Here is a 9,608-nt window from a genome sequence, read left to right as displayed (position 1 = left end):
TTATACAGTTTATATACATATGCTGAAATTAATCATACATTTATTTTACATAAATTATACGTTAATTATACATTTATTATACACATATTATACAATAATGATATGATATTTTTTTTTACATATACAATAGTGATATATATTATATACCACAATGATACGGTTTCTATTATACATTTTTTATACGTATGGTACACTTTCTATACAAGACTGATACAGTTTATATACACATGCTGGAATTATATATACACTTCATATACAAAAAATGATACATATTATATACAAAAATGATACAATTTTCTATTCTATACAGGACAGTTGCACTGTGCTGATACACATTATATACACAAATGATACATATTATATACAAAAATGATACATAACTTAGTGATTCATATTTTATACAGTTTCGATACATTACAGATAGGTACTGATACATATTTTATACACAAATGACACATATTATATATAAAAATCGCCTCAAACATTTTTGTGTTTGGGTTTTTCTTTGAAAAAATTGTCTTATTTAAGTTTTGGCTAATGGATGGGATTAATTTAGTGGGTATAAGTTGGGTTTAGGAAAAATTGGATTAGAGGGTGGGATTAGTTTCACCCCACCGGTCATTTGTGTCCTTTTCCCCTAAAAAAATGTAGTTTGGAAATATAAGTTGATCAATATCAAATTTTCTTTTACTGTTCTATAATGCTCCTTTCGTCCCATAATAAGTGTCATTTTAGCCAAAAAAAATTATCCCATAATAAGTGTCATCTTAGGAAACCAAGACATAATTTGGCTAGTTTTTTCCAACTCTACCGTTAGACAAAAACTGAAAAGTTAAAGTAACATCTAAATGATGATTGAAAAAATCATATAGTAACTTGGTATTGTTGGATTCTCAATGTTAAAAGTATTACTACTTTTGCATGCTCTAATCAAGAGGAAAAAATAATTTACTTTTATTATATAGGAGTAATTTAGTAAACTTCACATTACATTATTAGTTAATTAATATGTGTGTTTTTGGCTAAGGTGACACTTATTATGGGATGGAGGGATCGGAGTAACGCTTACTCCTGGTCCATAGGTGAGTATTTCTAATAATATCTAATATAGAAGGCTTAATACCCAGATGGACCCTTAAACTTGGCATGTTTTGTAAGATAGGCATATAAACTTATAAGGTGACCAGATAGACACTTAAACTTACTCAAAGTGTATTTTTCAAGTTTTTCAGTTGTTTTGAAAACAAAAACTATATTTTTCAAACATTCACAATTTTCATGGCCAAACAAGCCCTAAATATATCACAAAATATTTTTTTTAAAATGCAAAAATAAGGCAAACGCATATACATGAGACTATAAATGTGCACTTAAACCAATAAATACTCGCTAATCGCAATTTTGCAGCTTTCAATTAACTCGGTTTCTTTTTACACTTGAATAATTAAAAAACAATAACTTTAACCAATAAAAATTCTTAAAAAAAGAAATTTCAAATTAATAAATTTCTTTTTTTTAAGGATTTTCTTCTCGGCTTTACAATTTTCTTAATTTGAAATTTCTTTTACACTTGAAATACTGAACTTAGAAATTTCTTAATTTGAAATTTCTTTTTTTAAGGATTTTTATTGGTTAAAGTTATTGTTTTTTAATTATTCAAGTGTAAAAAAAATCCGAGTTAATTGAAAGCTGCAAAATTGCGATTAACGAGTATTTATTGGTTTAAGTGCACATTTATAGTCTCATGTATATGCGTTTGCCTTATTTTTGTATTTTAAAAAAAATATTTTGTGATATATTTAGGGCTTGTTTGACCATGAAAATTGTGAGTGTTTGAAAAATATAGTTTTTGTTTTCAAAACAACTGAAAAACTTGAAAAATACACTTTGAGTAAGTTTAAGTGTCTATCTGGTCACCTTATAAGTTTATATGCCTATCTTACAAAACGTGCCAAGTTTAAGGGTCCATCTAGGTATTAAGCCAATATAGAAAGTATATAAGTTAGCATGGTTATATTTTTGGTTTTCTTGTTATGTTCTCTTCCTTTCTGTTTTAAGTCAACATTCTCCTCGTATGACTTCAACTCATCAACATCATCCACACAATCATAGTTGTTTTGATCGAATTAAGTTTAAAGTATTTTCCGAGCTAGTTAGAAGCATGAATGATCACTCAACTTTGAATAATCGGCTACAATATATAATCACTCAACTTTAATTTGTCTGACTTTTCTTGCTAAATTATAAACAAAAAAATCTAATAGGCAAATGATAGAAGCTGTCAATTAATTAACCCAACACGGAGCTGCATAAACCTTACTCCCTCCGTCCCAATTTATGTGTTATAGTTTGACTGCGCATGGAGTTTAAAAAAATAAGGATGATTTTTAAATATTGTGGTCTAAAATAAGTTACAAATATTTGTGTGGTTATAGTTCATCACGTTAAGCGTAAAAGGTAAAATTTAAAGTTAAATTGTTGCCCAATAAAAAAATGTATCATTCTTTTTTAAATAGATTAAAAAAAAGTGTATCACATAAATTGGGACAAAGAGAGTATATATTAACTGTGACCATCCGCGGAAAATTTAATGAATGGGGTCCGAAGGAAACCTCCTAGACCCACTGGCGGAGTTAGAGAAGCAATGTATACTAAAATTATTTTGATTATATAGCTCTTTCTTTGAATATGATTTTTTTTTCAACTCTTTTCATATATTGTGAATTAATTAATTATGCAGATTTAAATTACTTTTTTTTTTTTTTTTGTAGTTTTTCAAATATGTATATTTTATTATAAAATACTCAAAGAATTTATATTTGAAATTAAGTCAAAGAATGAGCTGTTTGACTGCGGAGTTAGAGAAGCAATGTATACTAAAATTATTTTGATTATATAGCTCTTTCTTTGAATATGATTTTTTTTCCAACTCTTTTCATATATTGTGAATTAATTTATTATGCAGATTTATATTACTTTTTTTGGTAGTTTTTTAAATATGTATATTTTATTATAAAATACTCAAAGAATTTATGTTTGAAATTAAGTCAAAGAATGAGCTGTTTGACTACCCAAATAGGCCAACCCTCATATAAATTGAGACGGAGGGAGTGAATGTTTGAAACCCTTGACTTCTTCATGTATTTTTTTTTTATTTCTTAATCTCTTTAATGAAAATTCTGACCGGGTCACTACTTAATTAAACCAATCTCTTCGATCGTAATTAGGACACGTAAAATAGTCATTTCGTTGTGGCCCTACTGTGTAATTAATTGAGAAGAAAAATATCTTAATACGTGTACGTATTTGTCAAACTCCACTCTTATTTAAGAAAAGCTGCATGAGAGTAAGTAATTCCAGCACACAGAACAACACGGAAAATTCTAAAAGTATATTCACCAGAATGATGATGAGAATACTTTTATGGTTTTGGGTAATTATTTTAGTGAATGGACTATTGTACTGTTCAGCCTGCTTTGAAGAAGAGAGAATTGCTCTATTGCAGATCAAATCAAGCTTAATACTAAAAGCTTATCCTGACCCTTTTCCATCTTGGGTAGATGATAAGAAAAGTAATTGCTGCCAATGGGAAGCAGTAAAGTGTAGCAATACTACAATGCATGTAATTGAGCTTTCTATCAATGGGACATGGTCACCTAGACATCTATATTTCAACGTGTCGATGTTTCTGCCATTTAAAAATCTTATGGCTCTTTACTTGCCTCTAAACCACTTGGAAGGTTGGTTTATGAATGAAGGTATGACTCTCTTCCTAGCTCCCAACAATTTTCATTTTGAAAAAACACATATGTATCGTTATATTATCGTACGTTTAGTCGTATGATTTAGGTAGTCGCGTAGTTTGTTTTTCGCTAATGCGTATGATATATGTCTGTTACTACATTTATTTTGTACATTTGCTAGTTTGTTGTCTCTTTTCCTTTCCTTTCCTGCATCGGTTACATTTCTTTTGAGCGGAGCATCTATCAGAAACAACCTCTCTATCGTAGAGGTAAGATCTACATACATCCTACCCTCTCTAGACCCCCACATCCTACCCTCCCCAGACCCCCAATTGTGGGATTACATTGCGTATATTGTTATTATACATATATTTCGTTATATTCCAACTAACATTTACAGATTATTTTGCAGGTTTTGGTAAGTTGTCCAAGTTAAGGAATTTGGAGGTTCTCGATTTAAGTTTTAATAAGTTCAATCGTGGTGTTCTCTCCTCTCTCAGTCAGCTTTCATCTCTCAAGTTTTTAAATCTCTCCAACAATCCTTTGGATAGTTCGACTAATACACCTAGTACGTTACTTAAAAATTAAAATGCAATCTATATAGGTTCATATTTTAATGTATAATTTGAACTATTATGCTTGATATTTAGCATAAGACTTCTCAAATCTGATTGTATTATAGGCTTGGAGAGACTCTTAGGTTTGAACAACTTGGAAATCCTTGATTTACATGAGACACTCACAATTCAAAGCGACATCCTATCAATATTGAGTGAGCTTTTCTAGTTTCTTCATCACAAACATTCTAAATCTTTTTAATTTTTTTTTATGCCATGTGAATTACTTTTTCCGCTCACTTTTACTTATCCACTCTACTAAAAATAAATTTTCACCTTTTACTTGTCTACTTTAGCATATCAGGAAAAAGTAAAACATTTTCCCCCGTTTTACCCTTAACATTTACTGCTAATTTCCAACTCATTTTCCACGTCCATTGAGATTATAGTACACCAATTAATTATATGAGTATTATGAAAATATATGCATTTTATTTATTATTTTTTAAAAAGAGTGCAAAATTTATTGTGGACAAGTAAAAATCATGAACCGAGGAGATACACGTAAGCTTGTTAATGGTGACTTCTTTGTTCCATTGATATGCAGACTTGTATGATTTCACCAGCTTGAAGTACCTGGATATATCCTGGAATGGTCTATTCTCTTTTGGATCCTCTAGATACGGTACGTACGTAAGGTATTTTTATGTGGTTTAATTTAATTTTTTATATCATCATGTATCTTTATTTGTTGTAGCAAGTTATATCTTATTTCACGATTTTAAATTCCAAATTTTAATAAGACTTACTAGTAGATGTTTTGGATAACCTGATAGTGTAAAAAATGATTTACATTGACGATGTATAAAACTTAAACTCTTCTTAAAAATTGGTAATGTATTCCAACTTATGACTCTACACGGAATTTATGAAAGAAAAGAAGACTTTTGAAACTTGTTACTTAAACATATCATAATATTTGTAAGGCTATAGGACTTTCAAAAGGGGTGTTCATGGGTCGGTTTTTGGTTGAAACCAAAACCAAACCAATTTAGTCATTTTTTTAATTATTAAAATCAAACCAAACCAAATATAATACACACTACAAGAAAAAATATATCTGGCAACAATTTTTTTTTTATTGCCATAGATTGATTATTGTTGCAAAAAGTACTTTTGGCAACAAAAAAAAATATTTTGTTGCATGAACTTTTCCCAACGGCTGTTATTGCAACAATGCGCAACAACTTTTTTTTTTTGGTTGCCAAAAGTACTTTTTGCAATAATAATCAATACTATGACAACAAAATTAAATTCTTTGGCAACAAAAAAATCATTTGCCAACAATAAAACTAAATTGTTGCCAAATATAAAAAATTTTGTTGCTATTTCTATACTTTCTTGTAGTGACATATCCATCGGTTTGGTTGTTATCGCTTTGGTTCGGTTTGACTTGGTTTTTCGGTTTTTAATGGTATTTCTCTCTTTTACTTTTTTTCCTACGATTAATTAGCGAAGACTTTTCCATCATTTTCCAACTTATAACTAATCTGTTATTACCCTTTTATTGTGGGAGCTATAATTTTCATGGATTATGGGGACAATGTCTTAAGATCTATAAAGCTTTAATTAAGTGAATAAAGTTTATAAAATACAACTTTTTTTGGGTAAATTTTATAGTTATTTCTTTAAATAAATGAGTTTGGATTCATGAATTTCTTTTAAAAATAGGGTTTAATGTGTAAATTTCATTAGCCTAATAGAAATAAAGAAAATTTTGATGAAAAAGTAAACAAAGTATTTAAAATTATTTATAAAAATGTAATATATTGTGTACATATAATTATAAAATTGTGTATATTATTTTGTTGGTTTGGTTTGGTCTTCGGTTTATTTTTAATAAAACCAAACCAAACCGAATATTATCGATTTTTAAAATTTCAAAACCAAACCCACACAACTATCGGTTTATTTGATCGGTTTGATTCAATTTTCATTTTTTAATCGGTTTTCAAATGAAAGAACTTAAGGTAATGTGAACAGTTTATTTAATCAGTTTGCTTCGCGTTTCATTTTTTTTGTAGATTTCTTTTTTCGGACCACCACAACTTTATTATTTTTCTACGTTTGTTTTTTGTCTGCATGCTTAAGCACTGGGAAATTTGAGCAATTTGGAGCAGATATTCCTTGATGGCACTTCACTTGATGGGAACTTTCTTCAAAGCATAGGATTTGTGACATCTCTCAAAGTTTTGTCCATGTCCTATTGTGGACTCAATGGCACTCTCTCCCCAACATGTAACTGCTCAATCTCAAAGTATTAACTTATAATAACATGCGATGTTTTATCCTATGTGTTTGTTTAAGTTTATAACATTTAAAAGTAGTTAAGTTCGTTATATAACTTTTTGGTTAATTGCTCATGTGCAGATTGGTGTGGTCTTGAAAACCTCCAAGAGCTCACACTTCATAGCAATCACTTTCATGGAAGTCTTCCCTCTTGTCTGGCAAACTTGACATCTCTTCGACTAATCGATATACATAACAATAGTTTCACCGGAAATATTGCATTTTCTTCACTTTCTAAACTCACATCTCTTGAATCCCTCATCATTTCTACGAATACATTTGAAATCCCGATTTCCTTTGAGGCCTTCTCTAATCATTCAAACCTTGTACGGATAGAGGCTGATGAAAATATCGGAGTTCAAGACACTGAAAGTCATGCTTGGGTTCCAATGTTCCAACTGGAAGAATTTTCCATGTCAAGTTGTACTAATTTTCAAGTGTTGCCAAGGTTTCTTTACTACCAAAAAGAGTTGAGAAGCCTTGATCTTTCGGAAAACCATTTCAGAGGAAGATTACCAAAATGGCTATTGGAAAATAACACACAGCTTGAAGAATTTATCTTGAGTGGTAATAATTTCACTGGATCCTTCAACCTGCCTTCACATGCCCAACCCAATATCAAGTCTGTCGATGTATCAGGGAATCGATTAAGTGGGGAACTTCACACAAATATAAGTTCAGTTTTTCCGAATCTTGAAATTTTGAGAATGGGTGGAAATTGTCTCGAGGGCCATATACCTTCCGGCACTTGGGATATGAAACATCTACAAGCATTAGATTTGTCACACAACCAATTTTCAGGAGAACTACCCACAGAACCTGCCATCCCACCATTGTTAGCACGGTTGCTTTTAGGTCACAACAAATTCATAGGCGAAATCCCAAAAACTCTTTTTTCCATTAGTTTGGTAGCGCTCGATATCAGCCAAAATAGTTTGTCTGGTATGATTCCACTGTGGATGGGTCAGATGCCATTATTGTCAGTACTTTCCATGTCTCGGAATCAACTTCGAGGTCCTATTCCCATGGAGTTGTGCAACCTTACGATTCTACAGTTCCTAGACTTGTCAGAGAATCAATTCTCCGGATCGTTTCCATCTTGTTTTAATCATTTGGAGTCACTACAACACCTTTTGCTCAAAATGAACCTCCTAGGTGGCAACCTTACCCATGCATTCCTAGACAACTCTGATTTGCTCACTTTGGATCTCAGTGATAACAAATTTATAGGAAGCATTCCACAGTGGATTGGCAATCTTTCTGCGTTGAACATTCTTCTTCTTAAAAGGAATCAATTTGAAGGTGAGATTCCAAACCACCTATGCCATCTACAAAGATTAAGAATGACGGACTTATCTCACAATAAGCTTACTGGTTCAATTCCTCGATGCCTGATGGCCTCATCCCACTTGCCACAACCTGGAGAATGGAGAGATCCTCCCGGATCAGGTTAGAATGACGGTAAAATTTACAACAAAGAGCTCTTCCCTATATTATGCAGGTAAACCTCTACTTCTCATGTCTGGAATTGATCTTTCTTCAAATCAGTTAAATGGTGAAATTCCTGTTGAGCTTGGAAACTTAAGTGAGTTACAAGCACTAAACCTTTCTCACAACAATCTAATGGGAGAAATTCCAAAAACATTCACCAATTTGCATGAAATTGAATGCATAGATCTCTCCTACAACAATTTGAGTGGAAGAATTCCTCATGAGTTACTAGAGCTTCATTCGTTGGCAGTCTTTAGTGTAGCACACAATAATTTGTCAGGTGCTATCCCAGAGCTTAAAGGCCAGTTCAGTACATTTGATGAAAACAGTTATGAGGGCAATCCGTTCCTTTGCGGGCCACCATTGCATATTAATTGTAGAGGTACTCAATTGGAACGTCCCTTCCAGTCAAATGAAGAAGGTGGGTTCACCGATATGAAGATATTCTACATAAGTTTTTCAGTGGCTTATCCCATTTCTTTCCTTGTGGTCATCATAACTCTTTGTGTAAATCATTATTGGCAAGCTAGATGGTTTTGCTTTGTAGAGAACCTTATATTCTCATGCTACTATTTTCTGGTTGATAGATTTAACTAGGGTAGCCCGGTGCACTAACGTCCCGCTATGCGCGGGATCCAAGGAAGGGCCGGACCACAAGGGTCTATTATACACAGTCTTATCTGCATTTCTGCAAGAGGTTGTTTCCACGACTTGAAACCGTGACCTCCTAGTCACATGGCAGCAACAACTTTACCAGTTACGCCAAAACTAGCCTCTTACAAAAATGCTGGATAAGGCTACATACAATAGACCCTTCACGGTTGATAAATTTACTTTCTGTAGAATGTAATATCTTGATTATTGTTGTTGCTCAATAGCAAAACTGTATTCATCTTTTCCATTTTGTATATGTAGTACCCAAGAAACTACAAGAATAAAGAAATTGTGGAGTGTGTCTTCTATACTAATTTTAGGGTACTCGTGTATTCAGAGAATGAGAAGTTGTGGCGTGTCGAGTGGTGGAGTTAACCTTAAAAAGTTCCATATTCAAGTAGCAATATGTTCTGAACCCATCTGTTCATAAAAACTATAAATCCCATTGAAGTTTAATAACTATTCATTTTAATATTATAAAGATGCCTAATTAGACAGAAGCATATATAAGGGAACAAGAACTTGATAAGTGAAACTTATATCAGCTAAGCAACCGGGTCTTTTCTTCCTTGGAATTAATTTGGTACCCTCCAGACAATTTTTAACTGGATAAATTTGACATCTCAGTGGCATGGGTATGATAAAATTTTGTTATATACATGTCATGGAAAGAATTTGTAAACTGACAGTACTGTAATATGATTTAACTTGTCATGACAGGTTAATTAGCTAATGTTTACTAGGTTTATTATAACTAACTTATAGATGCATACCACCAAAGGATGTGGTGCAGCAGATGAGAATGTTCCTCCCT

The 9,608-nt window shown here is 31.9% G+C and overlaps 1 pseudogene; it reads left to right on the top strand.

The window, feature by feature from the left end:
• Window positions 1-3,375: 3,375 nt before the first annotated feature.
• LOC132640642 (cuscuta receptor 1-like) lies at window positions 3,376-9,164 on the top strand (annotated as a pseudogene).
• Window positions 9,165-9,608: the final 444 nt, after the last annotated feature.

Source organism: Lycium barbarum, chromosome 5 (assembly GCF_019175385.1).
Source record: "Lycium barbarum isolate Lr01 chromosome 5, ASM1917538v2, whole genome shotgun sequence".
NCBI lineage: Eukaryota > Viridiplantae > Streptophyta > Magnoliopsida > Solanales > Solanaceae > Lycium > Lycium barbarum.
This window is presented reverse-complemented; position numbering and strand designations above follow the sequence as displayed.